Here is a 20,043-nt window from a genome sequence, read left to right as displayed (position 1 = left end):
CTGTCTGGAGGACCAGACATCAACTTGGTCATTATGTCTTGTGTCTGCCTCAGGGTTTGCAGCACATTTGCTGCACATTTTGGTTGGAGCTTCTGGTTTAATTTTCTTTGAAAGGAATCTAGTCCATGGGCATCAAAACAGCTCTGTAAATGGAGCCAATGCATGGTAAATTGATGACTGGGAGATTTACTTCAAAATCCCACTCCTGTTCTGAAGCAAAATGCCAATGTAGAGGCAGCCTTATGTGATGTGTGGAAACAATTCATTTGGTCCTTCCAAATGTAACTTGATTTGTTTTTCTGTGTCTGAAAATATTTCCCACGGATGAGATTTCTTTCTTCTAAAGAGCTCTGTCAGCCCATGAGGCTGAGAGCAGGAGCTGATGGGGGAGTTATTTCAGCATCCCGAGGAGGGAGAGCAGAACAGACAGTGGGTGAGATTTAGCAGCACTTTGTAATGGATGCCTCATCCTTCTCTGAGGCTGTTCCTCCTGTGCTGTTGCATTAGTGGCCATTCCTACACCTTCTCTGTGGGAAAGATTGGCCAGCAAGCTTGGTCTGAAAAAAGCAGCTTGATTTTCTCCCTGTCTCCTTCAGCTGGATGTTGTTCTCCTCCCAGTGATTGTCTGTTTTCATAAGACTATCTGAGTCTGTTTGAATCCTTACAAACTGTTTGACTTTTTGACCTGCTGCAATAGCTAATTCCACAGGGTGTCTGCAGCGTGCTAAAAAAAAAAAACCACCAGCTTTCTTCTCGTGACTTCCAAATTATGTGCCTTTTTAGTTTAACAAAAAATTCTCCATCACTCTAGGAGGAGGGGAAAAGAGGAGCATTAGGTCAGGATTCACCACAGAGTTAATTTTCTTTCTTAACTGCCAAGCTCTCAGTTTACAATCTTTTAAATTCTTTAAAATTAAAGATAAAGCACCTAGTTACTGCAATGATAGCAGGTTCATGTTTTTATATGTGTCCTTTCTAGGTTAAAATCACTCCCAGCCTTTGTGATCTCTTCACAAATAGAAGCTTCTGCTCCCAAAGGAGCTGCCACAAAAATCTGGCTGCAATCTGTGCACATGCTGCAGGGCCTGTGTTCTGGAGATGCACTCAGTGCACACCCAAAAACATCTCCCATGTCTCTGTTGCTCTTCTTGCCCCCTGGACTCACACTCAGAATTCATTTGGTTACCTCTGGTGACTCCTATGCATGGCCTAGGGAGAGATGGGAGATGACTCTTGGCTGCTGAAATCTGTGTTTCAGTGAAGGGAGGGCAAGGCAGAGCTCGAAGCTGTCACCGAGGGGGTGGGCACAGGATGGTCACTCAGTTGTCCCAGTCTGGGCCTAAATCCCTGAAATAATTCCAGTAAATACAGTGCCCATTCCCTGAAGGACAATGTGCAATTAATGAGTTTTCCCATGAACGAGAAGGAAATTGCTTCTCTGATATATTTTGTTCTACAGCTCCTTGCAATGGAGATTCTCTCCCTGCACTGCCTTAGGTGACTATTTTTGGTGCTGTAAGGTACAATAAAAATTGAAGGTTCACAGCATAGATTATCTGTGGAAAGAAATTTAAATATTCACAGGAATATTCACTGTGGCATTCAGAGCTGCTTTGCTAGCACCAATTTTGAGTCCAAGATCTCTGAGAGGGACAGAGAGAAAAAGCAGGAGAGAGAGTTGCAGTCTCCTTAAAACAGTGAATCATGTTCTGGTCTGGATTGTAAACTGGTTTATGGGAAATGTGTCATGGCTATTGCACCGTGCTGCTGAAGCAGAGGCATCCTAGCATCCACATATACCTGAGCATGTATGCAGCACTGCACTGGGTTTCCCAGCACCATATGCCTGCCTTGGCCAGGAATAGTCCTCTTTAAAAAGCAGTCATTAATTTGGGAATCACACTGACACGGATATGCTGCCTCTCATTTCAGAAGCAGTGTGCAGCACAGGCAAGCCCTGAGATTCCAGTCACTGAATCATATGTGGATTACAGTTTTTGTGCCATCACAACTCTTCAAAAGGGGTTGGTTTTTTTTTTTCCCTCATGCATGGAATGAGAACAGCTTTGTAGTTCTAGAAATTTTTCTGCAGGATTAGGAAGACTTTTCCTGTGCCTGTTGTTTGTGGTCTTGCATCTCACAGTGCAATTACAACATTGCACTGGTGCTGAGCTGGAATCTGTTTTTTGGAGCAGCAAAACATAACAGTGTCAGGGTGGCTTTGTTCTGGGCAGGCTCCAAGTCCTGGGCCCTGCTTTCAGCACTGAAACTGAGTAATGTGTGAAAAGCAGGAGGATGATGGGATCTTGTTGGCACTTTTGGGAGGTGTGGTGTGTGAAAAGCTGTGTTTACATAAGGCCTTGCTGTAGTCCTAAACTCCTGTGGGGAGAGACAGTGTTGTTTAATGTGCTCTGTGAATCCTCTGTTCCTAGAAAGGAACATCTGAATCTGGTTTGTTTCACAAAGCAGTTTATAAACATGGAATTGTAGAATTTGGGTTGGAAGGGCCTTTCAAGATCGTCGAGTCCAACCCCCCTGCTGTGGTTCAAGGCCAGGTTGGATGGGACTTTGAGGAATCTCCTCTCATTTAAGGTGTTCTGGCCCATGGCAGGGGATTGGAAGCCAATCATCTTTGAGGTCCCTTCCAACCCAAACTCTGATTTTATGATTCTTAGTGCAGGGACACACCTTCCACCATCCCAGGCTGCTCCAAGCCCCATCCAACCCTGGTCTTGAACTCTTCCAGGGATGGAGCACCCACAGCTTCTCTGGACAACCTGTGCCAGTGTCTCACAGGGAAGAATTTCTTCCTAATATCTAACCCACACCTGTGCTCAGAAATTACATTTATGTGGTACCTGTCAGCAGCTATGTGGGAAGCAGTCCCCAGGATTGTTTTGCCAGAGGTGTGCTGAAAGGTTTGAAGCCAGGTCTTGTACCTGTATTTCAGGTATGGTCTGAGACAGCCACATGCATTTCTACAGAAGGAAAATGTTCAGGCTTAAGTAAGCAAGGTAGAAACTTGCTGTTCCTTAAAACACAAAGTCCCCATCATTCAATCTTCCCTTGTCATGGCAAGGTTTGCCACAAGGTTTTCATGAGCTGAGAGAATTGGGACCAATTCAGTCACTTCTTCACACCAGAAGAGCTGTGTCATTATTAATCCCAACACCACATATCTCTCTCAGACACCTGCATAGCATGAAATAAATCCTTTTTTTTTACATAGTCTTTCCTATTTTTATAAGTTTCTTTGTCGGATCAAAAATCCTGGGACAAAGCTGTGCTTGTTTGAGGTCTGTGTGACACTAGAGGTTTCTGTGGGTCTGTTCTAATGGGGCTTCCTTGTTTTCCAGATATTTCTTCTGGTTCTGCTATACTCATCCAATAATTATGGAGGTTTTTTACTCCAAGGAGTTTTAAAAAAATGCAAATTACAATGCTCTGATAACCTGTATTCTGTTGAGAAAGAAATAACAAATTTATATCCTTTTACAAGCTGGGAGTTTGAGAATGCTTTTAAAATGACACAAACCCCCAAAGTGTTTCTTTAGATGTGCTTTAAACTGTGAGCAACAGGAAATTGTTGGAAAATTAATATCTCCAAAATCAGTCACTTAGAAGCATCACCTGTAGTTAAATAAAAGGTTATTATATGTCAAGTTAAAGAGATTTTGGAATAAATGCTTTATATATGGTAGAAGAAAAAATGGTTTTGAATTCTTTTACTCTGCAATACTGGTTATTTATATGTTGTGTGCTATTTCTTTATTCTTCATGTGCTGTTTCTTCTCCCCACTTAATTAGAAGATTTGGGATTAGGCATCAAGTTCAGAAATGACACATGTAATAACTAATGCATCACAGTATTCCCCTTTAATCTCATGTAAATGTCCTTTTCTGTCCCACTCCATCCCCTTGTGGAGCCAATCTGGTGTTAATCTCACTTTCACTCATGACAGAACTTGTCAGAAATGCATCTATGTGTCATAAACTCACATTGCATGTGCCTCCAAACACTACCAAAACTAGTTTTGGGGTGTGTGCACCAATGCATTGCACCAAAATGGCAGTCTGTGTCATGTTATGTAAAGCTGATAAACTGAGATATAATGGGCTCTCCTGTCCGGTGGCTAGATGATGTAATTGTCCTGTCTGCCCTAGTAATTGATCAGACAATGGAATGCACATTTTAGCTGCTTAAAAATGTTGGCCATCAACAGTGTTTGGTGTACTTGATTTTCATAACTTAATACTTTGGATGTTTGAGGTAGATGAGATCACATGGCACAAGCTGGTTCCTACACTGGATGGACCCAACTCCTTATGTCACATCTCTGGACTGAATAATGGCAAAGGATGACACGATGACTTGTCTAATAGTCTCCTTGAGGGGAGAATTTGATAATATTACTCTCTGCTGCATTCCTACTGTAATTGCTTGCTGGAATATTCATGCAGAAGTGGCACTGCTGCAGTCAAAACAAATCCATTGTCAGGGTCAGACCTGGTATTTATAGATTATTTTGTCAGAAGGAGCACAAGGTGACACGGGAATTCAGCTGTATATGTGCTGTAGTACATCATATGATAACCAACACATGTTTCATGTGGCACGACAAGCACGAGAATTCAATTGGGGTTGATGAATGGATGGCCCAGAATCTGTGGAATTTTTGGAGGCCCACCCAAGGCTGGAGAGATGCGCTACTCAACATTTGGAAACATTTGACCCTGCTGGTGTTTTGTGTTTCTGCCTGCCACGTTTGTGTGGGGAAGAATCCTGGGAATGACGAAGGTAATGGAGAGATGGCGATCGCATCTCTTGGAGGGTTTAGCTCTGGGCACAGGCCAGCTGGATGGAGGTCAGCAGGACCAGGCCTTATCTATACTTGAAGTGTGCATTGGTTTTAAATGTCCCCCCAGCTGATTTAACTCTTTAGCTTGGCAGGCACCAAACTGAACTATGTGGTGCTGGCAAATATCCAGTGCCTCTGTACTGACGTGGGATCAATTCAAAGCTACTGAAGATGGTAGGAAACATTCTGTGAACTTCAAGAGATAATGCATCAAGTTTCCAAGGGAGCACTCAGTGATTTTTCTCTTTCTTGGGCAGCCCTGGTGGAGAAATTTTCCACCTTTAAGAGTGGGACATTGAGATGAGGTTATGGTGTGTGTGGGAGGAAGATCAGTCATCTTCTGCCATTGTCACACAGGGTCTGTGCAGAAGAGACAGACCCAGAGATGTGCCCAGCTCACATTTATGACTCCTCCTCTGACTGTAAGCTACAGAGCTACAGTGCACATTTACAGAGAAAATGTTGTCTTCCTGTTTTTTGTGCAGCACCTCAGATTTATGAAGCAGTCAGGAAGCACGAGCATTTCCTGCTTCTGGGTGAGACACTGGGGATCTCCCACAGCAGGGTTATTCCCTTCTAGTCATGGACCACGAAGCAATCTCATCCATAGATCCATAACTCTTGTGCAACACCTGATTTTAAGTAGCTGCCAAGATTCCTCCTTTCTGCAAAGCTGAGAAGATATAATCCACAAAAGAAGAGGAGGGCTTAAATAAAATATATGTATATATGACTGTATTTATATACATACAGTGAAAGAGAGGAAGGGAGGGAGGGAGCAGAGCAAAGGAACACGTGAATATCTGGAGCACTTCAAGATGAAAGGTGTTATAGAAATATATTATCACCATTACTTTTATCAATAGTACAATATTGCCAGCTCACTTACTTCATTATAGTCCCATTGCAACATTGATGTTGTTACCTTGCCTACTTTAAAATAGATTGGAGTTTAGTTTTATCTTTTGCTAGGTAAGAAACCACTCTGAGAACTCTAGCTAATGTGCTGCAGAGTGACAGAACAACTATGTTTTATGAAGCCAAATAAAACTTTGCTTCATCAACTACTGCAGGGTATAAACAACCGTCAGCCATCTTGGAGAGTAGACATCCTTTTATTTAATTGCAAATTAAAAAACATAAACCACCTTAAACACAGAGCTACTGTCACATCAAATCAATACAATAATTGTGCTCCAGCAGTTGGAAGGCACACGATGCTCAGCTTCTTGCATACTAAAAATATATCAATCACTACAGCAATAAGCAAGTTTTATAATATATGAGCAGATGATGGTATATTAGCAAGTTTTGTATTGTGTGATTGCTTTTCCCCATTTCCATTGAATGCAAAAGGGAAACTTTGTGATCTGAAAGTTGTTAGCAATTTCTTTTGTGCTGGTGAATTCCTGTTAGTAAGAATATCTTCGGTATGAGGCAAGAGAGTCTCAGGTCACAGGCAACTCCCAGAGCCAGACTTTGCTGCCTGAGTGTCAGCTGTTCTTCTTTAGTGGTTTTAGGCTGATGGATGTGAGGATTTTAATTTTTTTTCATTAAATGTGGTAATGAAGAAAGGTCTTAGAGACTGAGATTATTGGCCTGCCTTGAGTAACCCAAGGTTTGGTGGTGTTGCACAGATTTCATCAAGGTTTGGTCTTGTCTTCACTTGCACACTGAACGTGTCTCATTGCATGGAGGGAGAGATGCTCCCCAGGCAGGAGGGACAGCTCCAGGGATCACTTTTCTGGAGTGCTGAGGAAGTCCTTACAGGGATACAGAAGAAGGGAAGCAAAGATGCTGGATGCTCCAGGCTTCACAGCTCACTGGTGCCTCTTAAAAAGGGAGAAAATTTCTGCTTTTCCCGTGACCACTCCCAGAAATATCTCATCTCTCTCTTCTTTGGAAACTGTAAATAAACCCCTTACTAACGAGGCTGGGAAAAGGCTAAAAAGCTCCTGTTAATGCTGGGAGCCACCGGCTTTCACAGGGTGCCACTCTCTTATCGCTACTCCAAAGACTGACTTTAATCCACAGCTTTTTTTTTCATGCTGTGTGTAAACAAAGCTTTTCAAGTGCGTAGCATTTGCAGGTCTCATCTACAGGTAGCTCCTGCCTTTGTCTTGCCCTCTATCCTTATCCCCTTGCCCTCCCACTTGCTAAACTCCCTCTTCAACCCTGGAGTGCCCCAACAAGTGCATTGGGGTAACTCCAGGCTTATGGGTGCATCTTGCTGCTACATGGAGTGATCTGGAAGTTGCAGAGCTGTGGGCATTTTGGACTTGTTCTTTGCCCACATTTCTCACCACAGCTTTTGCTCTGAGCTCCAGCTTACAGGCTGGAGAAAGCCAAGGGATCTGTCTCAGAAGAGCAGCTCCACCTCCTGCCCTGCCAGCCTCTGCAGCTAGGGAATTTGAAACTCATATAAAGGGTAATAAAAGGGAGATTATTGAGGTAGAGCTGGAGAAAAGCCCAAAGGAAGTTATTGTACCAGATGGAAGTCGATTCTTTCCTAGTGTTAACTACTGCTGCCTTTCTCTTTGCATCGGTACTTTATTACCCTGATCTGAGAAAGACAAAATATCTCACCCTGATTTTAGTGAGTCCTTGCTGCTGTGCATTTCCCGTCCACAAAGCTTTCAAGTACTTTACTCCTGCTTGCAGGAGTAAAAACTGAGGCATGAAAAGCTTATTTAAGTTCCCCTGAAAGCCAAGACAAAAGCAGGTGAAGAACCCAGGTTTTCAGCAGCTCCTCTGTGTGTGCTGCTGCCTGGGCCACTGTCACCTCCCTGGTCCTGCAAGCCTTTCACTTTCTGTTTGAAGGTTGCACCAGGTCTTCCAACTGTGGAACTGCCATGGCACTGCTCAAAAAAAAAAGCAAAAAATACCAACCTGAAGACAGAGATTTATGGGGAGAGGATAAAAGTATTAGTGAGGAACCAAGATGCCTGAAGAACAAGCCCCAGAAGCATTTGGCAGCCAGCCCCGTGTTCTCATCTTTAGCCTGTTACCCTACTCACGTTTCTGGGGCTGTAGAGTGATAGAGCCAGTTTATCCAGATGATACTGGAGAGGTGATAAAAAGGAGTCACCAATTAGCTTGGGCTACACGGGCTGTGCCATCGGAAGCACTCAGCCCTGCAGGGTTATTTGCCTGAGAAAATACAGCAAGAGGTCAAGCGCTGGCACTTCTGCCACGCTCGGCAATGTCTGTGGCAGAGCCCTCTCTCCAAGGCACTAAACTGAACTCTCATCTCCCCTGTCAGCTCCTGAAGATGGGCTGAGAGGACTTGTCCTCACAGCAGCAGCCAGTGTCCTCTTTGGAAAGGACCAAGATCTTCTTTCCACAGGGATTGAATTGCAGGTGGTTACGCCTGGGCTGGAACCTGAGCTGGAGTCACCCTAATTTGTAAAATTAGGCCACTCTGCTCTGGGCTGGGAAGGGTGCCCAGGGAGGGAGAAGGTGACAGGGGACACGTTTTGATCCAGGAGGGCTGGGCAGACCCCAGCTATGTGCGCTGAGCGATTCAAACCACTTTCAAGTCAACATCTTAATCTCCTGAGAATCAAAAGGCCATGAAACAGCAAGAGGAGCAAATTTCAGCTGGGTTGGCTTCGATTAACATCTTCTTTATGAGTTGTGCTCCATGGCAGATGCCATTCATTAGCGTTATTTACGCATTAGGAGACCTATAATTGGAGACTAGCAAGTGTCCTCATCAGAGTTGACCTTATGTATGGAGAAGCTGACATCTGAATGTCAGATTTGCATCTGTGACTTTTCTCCTCCCAATAACCACTCTAATATGCAAATACTGAGTTGCAAAAGAATGGAAATAAATAAATCCGCTATTTCAGTTATCTCTGGGAAGATTTGTGTTTGCTGCGGCTTTGGAGGCTGTGCTGAGATTAGACTCTCACTTAATCAGCAAGTAAGTGAGAGAAAAAGACATTTCAGATGCAGGGGTATGTGGAATGTGAATTGTAAATAGCCTGTAGTGCAATCTGTGAGAAGAAGCAGGTATAAAGTACATTACAGGGCCATTTGCAGTTCTTTCTTCAGGTATAACTGGTGCTTACAGTCATTTTGTTAAATATTCTGTTTATGTCCTTTTCCATCCTGAATAAGAAGTTATCCCAGTCCCCAGAGTGAAGGAGACTCACAAAATACCTGCATTCATGTGCTCGAAGCAAGGCATTAATGGAGCCATGGAAGTAAAGGGGATGAGGCATCAGCAGGGAGAGGATCAAGGGAACAAACCGTTCCCTGTTGCAATGCTGATTCTCTCAGGAGATGAAACACCATGAGGAGAAAAAAAACCTCTGGGGCTTGCCACATTCTGTGTGGGAGACTTGGAGGAAAAGGCTGCTGGCTGTGAGTTTGCTGGCTGAGTAATTTCACACTGGAAGGGGTCAGTGAGCCGTGGTGAGTCAAAGACACGAATCCTACACCTCAGACAGGTTTGGGGGTGCCCTGCTGTGGCACACACTTGGGCAGAGGCTCCTTTGCCATCACAGAAACAGAGCCCATGGTCCTGTTGCTCTCCCATGGCTTAAGGTCTTGCTCATTGCCATGACTCTCCCCTGTGGTCCCCAGGGATCAGGGAGATTCAATTTGCTCTGCCCTGATTGCCCCAGGTTCCCCACAAAACCAGCGGAGACAGATAAGCACTTCTGGAGTGTAATTTGTATCCCAGGCAGGCTGAAGTGCCCTTTCTCTTTTCCATGATTATCTGGACAGGTGATAAGACTTTGGTGGTATGAATTGCTCCCTCGGGGTTTGCAGTTACATCTCCAGGGACACATGATAATAAAACAAACAGCCCAGGATTTTCCAGGCACTCCTAGTAACTTTATGAGAAGAATACAAACCAATTCATCCCAGAAGGATAAAACCCTGCCTACATTTGCCTGCTCTCTTTCCCTGATCACTGTGTGTTTGGTCAGAGTCCTTCTGAGTGTTTTGCAGATGTTGCTTCTTTATGTCACCACCTTTTTTTTTTTTTTGTCCCCTACATCCACCTACAATTCAGTTTCTTTTTTTATTCCAGCTGCTCTCACGGCCAGGTGCCATCCCCAGTGCTGTGACAACACAAACTCATTGCTCATCTCTGCTGCTTGGTGAGTTTTCCAGTATGAAGACCCCACTTTTCACACTTAGCACTTTGTGATAGTGCTCCTTCAGGGGTAATCTCAGTTAGACCAGGTTTGCAGGAAAAGTGGAGAAAAGGATTAATTCTAGTGTTTTAGAGAGCTAAATGTACCTACCCCTTCCTGAATCATAATGACAGTCCTTTTTAGTGATGATACACTGCCTTTGCTGAGTACAAAGTGCATATTCCAGCCAATGGGTAAAATTTGTACAAAAAAAATCCCACAAATTATTGCATTATGAATCTCACAACTAATATTTAAGGAATAGCATTGAAGTGGTTGGAATACTTTTTTCCTAACACTTGCTGTGATTTTTTTCCTTTTTTTTATTCACAACAATTTTTTTATTTCAAAACTGTAATAAATTTGCATGAAGAAGGTTAATTCTAGGAAACGCCAGAATGCAAACATCCAAACATTGTTACATTTCACAACTTGGTGGTCTGATGCTGACTCTTTCCCTCTGTAGTACTGTTTTTGTGAAACTGTCACAAGTGTGACTTAAGAGGGAAAAAATCTTTGGCACCTTTAATTGTGTGAGAAGTAGGAAAAGGCATTGGCTGGGGGTCTGCAGGGGCAGATTCATGATAAAGTGCCAGGCACAGATTTATTACTGTTGCTATAAGAAAAATTGTGTGCTAATTCCAGGGTTGTAATTCTCCCCCAGCAAGTTATGTCAATGACAAAGCACCTACACTGTGAGGAGAAGGAGAAGGGTGCTAATGTAGGCCGAGTTTAACTTGAGAGGGATGGGGGAGAGCATGAGATGGGCTGGAAGAAGAAAACTGCTGCTTTGACCATGTTATTCCCAGCCAGTTTATCTGCTGGGCTTGCAGGCAGCTGAGTGGAGATGCTTTCAAGGCCTTGCTGGCAGACTCATCCCTGGAACTGAAACCTGTCAGCATGTGATAATTTGTGTTATTCTATATTTAGAGCAGCAAGTCACAGCCACAGTTGTTCACGGCTGGTCTTTAAACTGTCAAGGAGAAAGCAAGGCTTCCTTAGATGGGCCTGAAAGTCCCTGAACAATCTCTGCAGGATGGATTTTGCCACTTCATTTCACCTCGTCCAATCCCAGTGTTTGTTCTGGCGGTCAAGCTCAAGGTGAGGCGAGGGTCTGTTGTAATTAACAACTCCAGCTCTTGAGTCCAGACCTCTCTGTGGCACATATTTTGCTCATCAATACAGAATTTTGGATCCTCAGCTGGGATGGATGGTGTTGGGTGGCCACAGGCTGTTTTACTGGGAGCAGCCCCACTTGGGGATGTGCCTCTGGATCCAGATCCCACGGCTGATCTTTTCTGTACATCCCAAACCTAAACAATAGTGATGGTCTGTATTGTAATTAATTGAACAGTTCCTACCAAATTACTTTCATGACAAAATCTGGTTGAGATCGTGATGCTCTGCTTGAAAATAATTTATTTTTTTAGTCTGATTTTGTCATCAGTCTCAGATAGGACTGAAAAGACTGGAAATACTGTACCAGAATCATAGAACTAAATGAATACATCCCACATCCCCATTGATCTTGGGTCAAAATGTAACATTTCAACACGACTGAAACATTAAGTTCAGATGTCAGCTCTTTAAAACAATATTTTTTTTAACAAAAGAAAAAAGAAACATCCATTTTCCTTTCAAAAGCTTGTTTTGAGCAACAACATGACAGCTTTCAATTCCATGACTGTTACAAGTGGGACATGCTGATATTATCTGTTTCATTTTTTGCAGAATAAAATCTGGTGACAATCAGGAAACTGTCATGTTGGAAACTTTTTGCAAACCTTTCCCTGTCCCCCAGCAATTTTCCCCATTTCACCCCTCTCAACAGCGCTTTGCTTTTTTTTTTTTTTTTGGCCTGTCAGTCAAAGTGAGTGTAAGCTTGGCAGCCTGGCTAATCCTTGGCTTTTTTTCTGGGATCAGCTGTATGGCAAACCTCTGTGCTATGTATACCTGGCCTCCAAATAGAGGCCTGAGACAACCAAGGCATTTTCCATGAGTCATGGAGCAGCCACCAGATAGCAGTGCTATTCCATCTGTGTGGACAGGGGCTAGGCAGTGACCCAGCTTTATCTGTCACCTCTGTCCCATTGGCAATGCTAATCCATCCCTTTCTGTGGTTTCTGAAATCTTTTCAAGTCTCAGAAACACATGGAAGTGGGAAGAAAATGGAAATATTACCTCTCTTACTTCTGCCAAAAAATGTGAATTTAAAACTATTCAGAGAAGAGAAAAATGTAATCATGACAGCACTTGGTAGCTGCTGAAAATGTTGAGTCACAACAAGGGATCTGTCTGTTTTCTGTTTGTTTCAGTGGCAGGTGAAGGAGGCTTGATTTAATTATTTTTTAAAGAGAGTGAGACAAGTGTTGATTTAGCAGTTTACTCATCAAAGTAATTCCACTTATAGAGCTGCAGGATTCCAGAAAAAAACATGTTCACAAGCTGAAATTAATGTCCTGCATGCAGCAATCTAAGAGCCTTGCAGATTTTACCCATAACATAAACCAAAAAGTTATTTTGTAACCAGGCTTCTAGAGAAACTGGATTGCAAAGTATTTTTTAGAATGAAATGAGGCAAAACAGTCATAAAGACATTGTGTTGTGAATAAATTTCAGTCAGGAAACTCATAACAGTGTATGAGCCAAATTAAGAAGTAGATGCAAGGAGAAGAGAGGAAATTAATTTTAAAATGAATGTTGAAAAGAACTGGAGATGATGAGGCAGGAACTTCCCTGAGAAACATCACATCTTCTGCTCTCTGAAGGAAAGAGTCTAGCAGGGTGCAGGGAGAAGAAACCACCTCCGACAAAGTCGGCAGAGCAAGTTCCTGCACACTGAAAATTCTGTTTCTGTGCAAGGTGCAGCAATGTGCATTTTGTGCTGCCTCAGACAGTGCCTAGAAATGCTTCTTGCCCCGGTGAATCCCACAACAGCTCTGCAGCAATGGTGTGGAAGGGAACGTGCTTGGAGGTGACAAGGGCCAATTTCCAAAGTTGCTGGCACCTAATTTATGAGCCTGGGGTGTGCTTACCCAGGACCTCCCTGATACACTGGCTAGCTGGGCTAACTAGCCCATGGCATAAAAGGCACGATTTCTACAGGTGCAGCGGGCATTGAAAGGCAGAAATATGTGGGCACAACTATGCCTGTCCCATTTAGAGATGATTTATGGGGTAAAATGCACCTCCAAGAGAGCAGGTGTCAGCGAGGGCAGCAAGCTGCTGAGTATTTCTGCTGTTCATCCTGGAGTGTCTGGCTCCTTTGCTTTGCTCTCTGCCCTTGCCCAGAGAGCTGGGAAGAAGCTAACAGTGAAAAAGAGAGAAATTAAGCTGACTGAAGATCAAACTTCTAGGAAGGGATTTAAGATTTGCCAAGCAGCTGCAGGGAAGGGGGTGATCACAGAATTGTCATCATAAAGTCATTGAACGGTTTGGGTCAGAAGGGACCTCAAAAATCTCCTATTTCCAATCCCCTGCCATGGGCAGGGACACCTTCACTTAGCAAATACAAACTTCTCTTCTGGCTGGTGGATAAGCTCATTTGTGTGCCCAGATGGGCTGAGGGAGGAGGTGCAATGCCCTGCCACATCACACCTGCCTGTGTGCCCAGTGCCCCCAGAAAGCAGAGCCCAAATAAATCCTCATTGTGGATCTCGGAAGCACAGAGCTGGAAGCAGCCAAGAGGCTGTTCAGTACCTGGTGACACCAAGCACTGTGAATTAATGCTGCACAGAAAGGTTTCAGGCACACATTTTGCAGCATTTGCAAAGCTCGAATTGAGGAGAAAAGCTTTGGCAATTAAACTGAATGTCCCTGGAGAGCTTTTCGCAGCTGTGCTGGTTTATGATGTGTTTGAGGTAAGGCCAGAAGTATGAAGACACTTGCCAAGGGTGCACATTATTTACATTCAATGTTTAATCCCTTCCCAGAGAAACAATGAATTTTTTTCTTGATAATATCTGTTGAGCTTGACTACATTTTCTTTCTTCTATATGTGAATATTTGGGTCAATTAAGTCTTTCCATATGTATTGTTTACTTCTATTTGAGCCTCATTTTCTGTGATAAACAGGGGGGAAAAAAGCAATCATGAATAAAAATATATCAGAAAAAGAAAACTGAGGGAAAAGAAGGAGTAGAGAATACTAAAATGGACTGTTTCATGTAGAATTTTTATTTAAAAAAATCAAATAAAGGAAACTATGTTCTAAAGAATAAAAATATCGTTTGCAAAGGAGATAGTTAAAGGATGGGGCACTGAGGGGCATAGTTTACTGGTGGGCTTGGCACTGCTGGGTTAAAGGTTGAAGCCGGTGATCTTAAAGTTCTTTTCCAACCTAAATGATTCTGTGATTCCATTATTATGTAATAGTTTCCATGGAACTGGATTTCATCCTCACTCTCACAAAACATCCTCTGATTTTGTTCATGGAAGATGAGAGCAAAGTTCACTGCTCAGATTTGCTACTTACAAGCTGGAGATGAGATTTCCATCCTAGATGGAGCAACTGCTCTTCTGACTAACCCTCAATTCTGTCATCTTCTCCCACAGTTTAAAGCTTGTTCAGAAGCTGTAAAACTTGTGATATCCTCTTTTTCTTTTGAAAATCCTCTACTTCTGCTGCTGCTTAAATAAACAAGAGAAAAGCTCTTTTTGCTAATTTCTGGCTTGAGTGGAGAGGAGAGCTCCCAGTACTTAAAGTTTTTTGTCTGTTAAAATAATTACAATAATTACATGATAAAATACTGCTTAGAAATAAGATAGATTAGCTCAATAACTGCTGTACTGCATTTGCAGTTGATGAGGCTTATTGTATTAATCAATGGCCTGCAACACAGAAAAATGGCAGAAGTGGGATGGCAAGTAAATGTATTTAAATTTCATAATTTGAAAGACTCTAGATGGATGTGCATCACTACAGAAGACAGTCTGGGCTTAAGAAACAGAGTGAAGTACAAAATATCATTTATCCTATAAAAAAGTGGAAATATATTAAATCCTCCACACCGAATTCAATTCAGTAGTTCATGAAATGTCAAAGTGCAGGTGCACATAAATAAACGGAATATTTCTTTTTAGATCCTGCATGCAATTTTAAACATCTGCAGAAGTGAAACACAAGCCTTGCAAGCTGAAGAGGTGTTGAAGATCTCTAAATCTGGAAGCAGCACACAATTGTAAAATTCGCCCCTGAAACCTCTGCTGATCCAGCCAGACTTTGCAGCAATAGTGTAGGAAATGGGTTGGCTAATTCAAAGAGGTTCATGAATTTTCAATGAAATCCACCTAAAATCTTCCTGGGTATTGTGATAAACTCAGCACAGTAAAGTTCACTTTCAGTCTCCAGAAAAATTGGACTCACAAATGCTGAGATGCCATAATAGCTTGATCTTACAGTGTTTTTTAGCACCTATTTGAACATTCCCCGTGAATCTCACTCAAAAGTCTGCTTTTAGACCACCAACAGCTCTGCATTACAAAGAAATGAAATAATCTGTGTTGGCTATGAATAAAATTTCTAGTTAGCTGATGCTTATTTGGAAAAATCTCAGAAGGGAACATTCTCCCACAACTGCTGTGGACCCATCAGTTACTGGGTGCTCTGGAACAGGAATGGGTCAGAGCTCTTCAGTGAGTCCAGTGAGTCCAGTGAAACAACATCCACATTTCTGTCTTTGGCATGGGCAGCCAGAGCTTTTTGTAGCAATAAAACATGTTACTTAGATTGCTTGGATGCCAAGGTGCTGTTGTTTCCCAGAGTATTTATCAGAACATGGGTGTTGCTACACATCACCTGCTTTTCCCTGCCTCTCTGTGTTAAATCCCAGCATACCCTCCTAGAGGAGGAAATCTGTGATGGAGCACAGTTTCGGGGACAGTCTCCTTCAGAGCACATTGTATCTAGGCTTCAGCAGGAGAATTTCACATGTCCAAGTTATTCTGTCTGTGGAAACTCCCCTGAGAAGATAAATGGGTATTGACTTTAGTGGGATTCTCAGTGGCCTTTGGTTAAACACTGTGTGTATATTTAATGGGACAGGGGCTTTATCTCCTTATGGCTGTAGAACATAGAAAGCATTTGTCAGTACTTGATCAATAATAAATAATGTTGATAATAAGTGCCAGGATGCAATGAAAATTAACCTGCATTTTCATTGCCAGTTAGAAGTATTTATTTCAGGCAAGTGTGGTGGGCCAGGACATTAAATCACCCAGTGATAATTCCATGCTAAGGAACAACGTGCAGGTATTGTTTGTGACTGCCATGGTGGAAAAAAATCAGTTGGGACAACAATTCCTCACCTCTTAAATTTAAAATATTTTTCAATATTTTTATGACAGATATTTCTGTTGTTAAATACATTCTTGCATCTCAGGATAGGGCAGAAATCTGTACCCCAAAGGTTTCTGACTGTACCCCAAAGACAGTTTCTGACTCTGACTCTTCCCATCTCTCTGGTCAAAAGCTGGGATTCAGCTATGCAAGTCCTAAACTAGCGAGCATCTGACTTTCATTATCAGCCACAAAAGAGCACAAATTGAAGCCAGGAAGCCCCTATTTGTCAAAAACACTCAGAGCTGTTAAATCACTGAACAATGTGATGACACATTTGTTCCTACCAGGCCTTGAAATGTGAGACCCACTTGTGATGCCACCACACAGCTCTCCCTGCTGTCACCCAGGGCTCCTGGGGGCTCAGCCACAGACCTGCCCATGGATGAGCTGAGACTGCAAAGAGCCTGCCCAACACAGGAGACTCCCACCTGGCTCAGGGAGAGGAAATCTCAGTCAAGAATAACTTGGAAACAGGGCTATTCATCCAGGCAGCTTTTCCCTCCTGTCACTGTGGAGCTGTGGAGAATTGCTCCTGCCTCCTGAACATGGGGCAGACAGTTTGAGAAAACCTGTAAAGTCCAAAGGGTCTCCCTGAGCTGCTTCATGTTGTCATCAGCCACACAAGCAAGGTCTTAGGTGGATGGGTGGTTCCAGGGTTCTCTTGAAGGAGTGAAGGGCCCAAGTGAGTGTCTGCCAGGGCATTTCAAGGTCCTGTCACTGTCTTTGGGAAGAGGAAAGGTGTTGTTTCCCTCAGCAGCGTGTTGCTGTCCTGGGATGGGGAGCAGCACAGATTTCTGTTTCTCCTCAGCTGCAGATGTGGTGGAGTGGGATTGGGTGAACCTGCCTTGGACTTTCCACACTGTGTTGTGTTCCCCACAAACACAAGAGCACCCCCTCCATTTATTCCCCTAAAATCACCCATCAGAAACTGGTTGCTTTTCCATCCATCTGCATCTTGGGTAGTTACTAGAAGTAAGGACATAAGTGACATACAGAAGTAACACTTCTCTGAATCAAATCAATGTGTTTCTGCTCTGCAAGGGCATAAATCAAGAGCCAGCAGGTGGGGTGGGAAATGGCAGAAGAATCAGGACTGGGAGCTGTAAGACCAGAGCAGTCAGTGCCAGTAAAAAGCTGATGCTGGAAGAATTAGATCACCACAAGCCAAGTGAATGTAGCCTGCAGTGTAGCTCTTGCAGGTAGGGCAGCACAGAGCTCCTCAGTAGCTCTCTCCAAAGAGGGACTTTGATGTCTGTGTCGGTGCCCCAGTTTCGCAGAAGTCAGCACTATTGCTGAGGCTCTGAATGTCAGAGGTACAGGGCTGGCACAGCTGGGACTGCTGCCAGACCAGCTAAAACACACTCAGCCAGCAAGTGCTGATTCCATCTCTATCAAGGCAGCTATCCCAAGGCCCAGCATGGAAATCTAACTGGTCCAACCAGTTATGCTGGAGAGCTGTGGTGTAAGGATGCAAAGCAGCCTCAGTGGCTGAGGAAGGACTCAGACTGGGGCATTTTGTGCACCTTTTTTTGTGGTGCAGCCCATGGCCAGCTGCTCTGTCTGCACGAATCCTGCCTGTGGGTTACTGCCAGTAACCCATCCTAAGGACAAGGCAAATCAAAAGAGAAAATGGGGGGAGCTGAGCACTCCTGTGGCTTGGAGAAGCTCTCCTCAGAGGTGTCAGGTATCTTGTCTCTACCTAACAGGTTCTTAATGCAGCCCCGTCCTGGCACTGAGTCAGAAGCTCTGAAAGCAAAAAGGGCACCTGGAGCACATGTGATATTGCTGATTCAGCACTCTCAATACATTTATTTTGCAATTGCACTCGGTGGCTGCAATCCAGCTTGAGGAGGGCATGCACAGACAAACAAAGTATCTGCCCCAAACAATTCACATTTTCACTTTACAAGTCTACTACTACTTCAAGCTACTTATGGATGATGTTACAGTCTAGCAAATAGACAGACAGATGGACTTTCTTACCTCCAGCCTCTGCTGAAGTCCTGCCTCCCTTTGAAAAATAATTTATCTTCTTTTGAGATAGTTTTGCCTTTCTTTTTTATTTTTAATTGATCAAATGTCTTTTGAAACTTCAGGTCTGTTTTTCCTGCTTTGTTGTGGAAGCAAATAAGACAGGCTTATGGCTCCATGTAAAATTTCAGCCTTGTTTATAAATTGCTTGTGATTGATTAAGTAATAAAAATGCTTTTAAGACAGGGAGGTAAATCTCCCAGCTAATTGTTTAGTGCTTTACATTATAACCTTGTTACAGAGACTGGGCTGAATAGCTTTGCTAATTCTGTCTCTTAAGAGTCACACTGGAGCTGTAATCCCAGTTTGCTGCTCTGCCCTGACCACTGAAAGACACAGACCATAATTAATGGGTCAATAAACAAACTGAGTGATGCATCTGAAACATGAGAACAAACCTTTCCTTTTCAAAGGTGAGTTCTGAGGTGGAGATGATTTCTCAGGCAGGGACACTGCCAATTTCCAGCCATGGTCTGGAAGAAATACAGCAGGAGCATGGCCCCTCTGCCTCTCAGCCACTTCTCATCCACCTCTGTCATGGAGCCTTGGGCAAAGAAATCAGCAGCACTGAGCTGGGTGTGTTGAGAGTAGGTAAAATGAAGATTAAACTGGGGAAGATGGTGTGATTCATATGCAAAATGTCTTCACTGCATGTTGCCTTCTCTTTTGGATACAAAGCAGTGACCCAGCTCACAGATTGGACTTTAAGGACCATGAAAATACCTACAATAAATAATTTAACAGGAGCTCAGTAATCCTAGATTTATTTCTATCTAAACTACCAGAGAGGAAGCAAGTGCTGTCCATTGAGATGGTTCCTCTAAAAAAATGTTGAATGGAGAGAGAGTTCTGATACTAATTTTGATATAGTTCAGTAACACATGTGATAACCTATGATAACAACCATGCTCCTGATTTCAGGCTCATGCAGAGCTAGATCAGATCAGTCTCTTGGGTGACATGAGCTTTTGTTCACAACAAATACAGAGCTGCTGGCAAATTCAGAACAGCTGTGAAGGCATCAGCAAAGAACCAGCCTCCTTCCTGGGCTCCCCAAGCCTGGGGGAATAAACTCACTTCCACCCTCTCCTGTTGTTGTTGTGTTGTTTTTTTTCAACAAAGAGGTCAATTAGTCTCTTGACTCTGAGGTCCCTTCCAGGCATTCATCAGTGGCAGAGGCAGGAGGCTGATTGCTGGGGCTGATTGTGGTATTGAACAGCTGATTAGGGGGCCTTAATTGTGAGGACTAGAAAAAGGCTAAAAAGCCACCAAGCCTTAAAACTTTCAGGGAGGATGGACTTTGCTTCAGGGGAGCATTTAATGGCACCTGGACCAGCATCTCTCCCTCCTTGATCGATGCTCCCTAAGTGCTGAGATGTGTTTGGGTGAAAGTAAGCTCAGAAATGAGCCACTTTCTCGAAGATGTTTTTTCTGAGAGGGAAATGGAGGTGGTTTTCCCATAGATCTGATGTTCCCAGCTAGGCCTACACAAGCAGCCCCATTCTGGTGCTGCCAGCACCTTCAGCTGCCATCACCCTCCCTGTGAGGGGATGCTGAGGGAGCTGGTTGGGACTGCAAATGGTTGGATGCATGTGGGCCAGGTGGCCTCCCTGTGCAGGCTCACATGTCTGAGCAGGTACCTGAAATTAGCACTTTGATT

At 43.5% G+C, this 20,043-nt stretch overlaps 1 long non-coding RNA gene across 1 annotated transcript in view; it reads left to right on the top strand.

Moving 5' to 3' along the window:
• Positions 1-15,465, top strand: part of LOC135280892 (uncharacterized) — a 41,054-nt gene extending 25,589 nt beyond the window's left edge. The window contains exons 6-8 of the long non-coding RNA XR_010347699.1: positions 9,907-9,976; positions 10,943-11,113; positions 15,095-15,465. This is a non-coding gene — a long non-coding RNA (uncharacterized LOC135280892). The remainder of the gene's footprint in view (positions 1-9,906; positions 9,977-10,942; positions 11,114-15,094) is intronic.
• Positions 15,466-20,043: the final 4,578 nt, after the last annotated feature.

The sequence above is a fragment of the Passer domesticus genome, chromosome 14, assembly GCF_036417665.1.
Source record: "Passer domesticus isolate bPasDom1 chromosome 14, bPasDom1.hap1, whole genome shotgun sequence".
Taxonomy (NCBI): Eukaryota; Metazoa; Chordata; class Aves; order Passeriformes; family Passeridae; genus Passer; species Passer domesticus.
The sequence above is the reverse complement of the archived record's forward strand: the minus strand, read 5'-3'. Positions and strand labels throughout refer to the sequence as shown.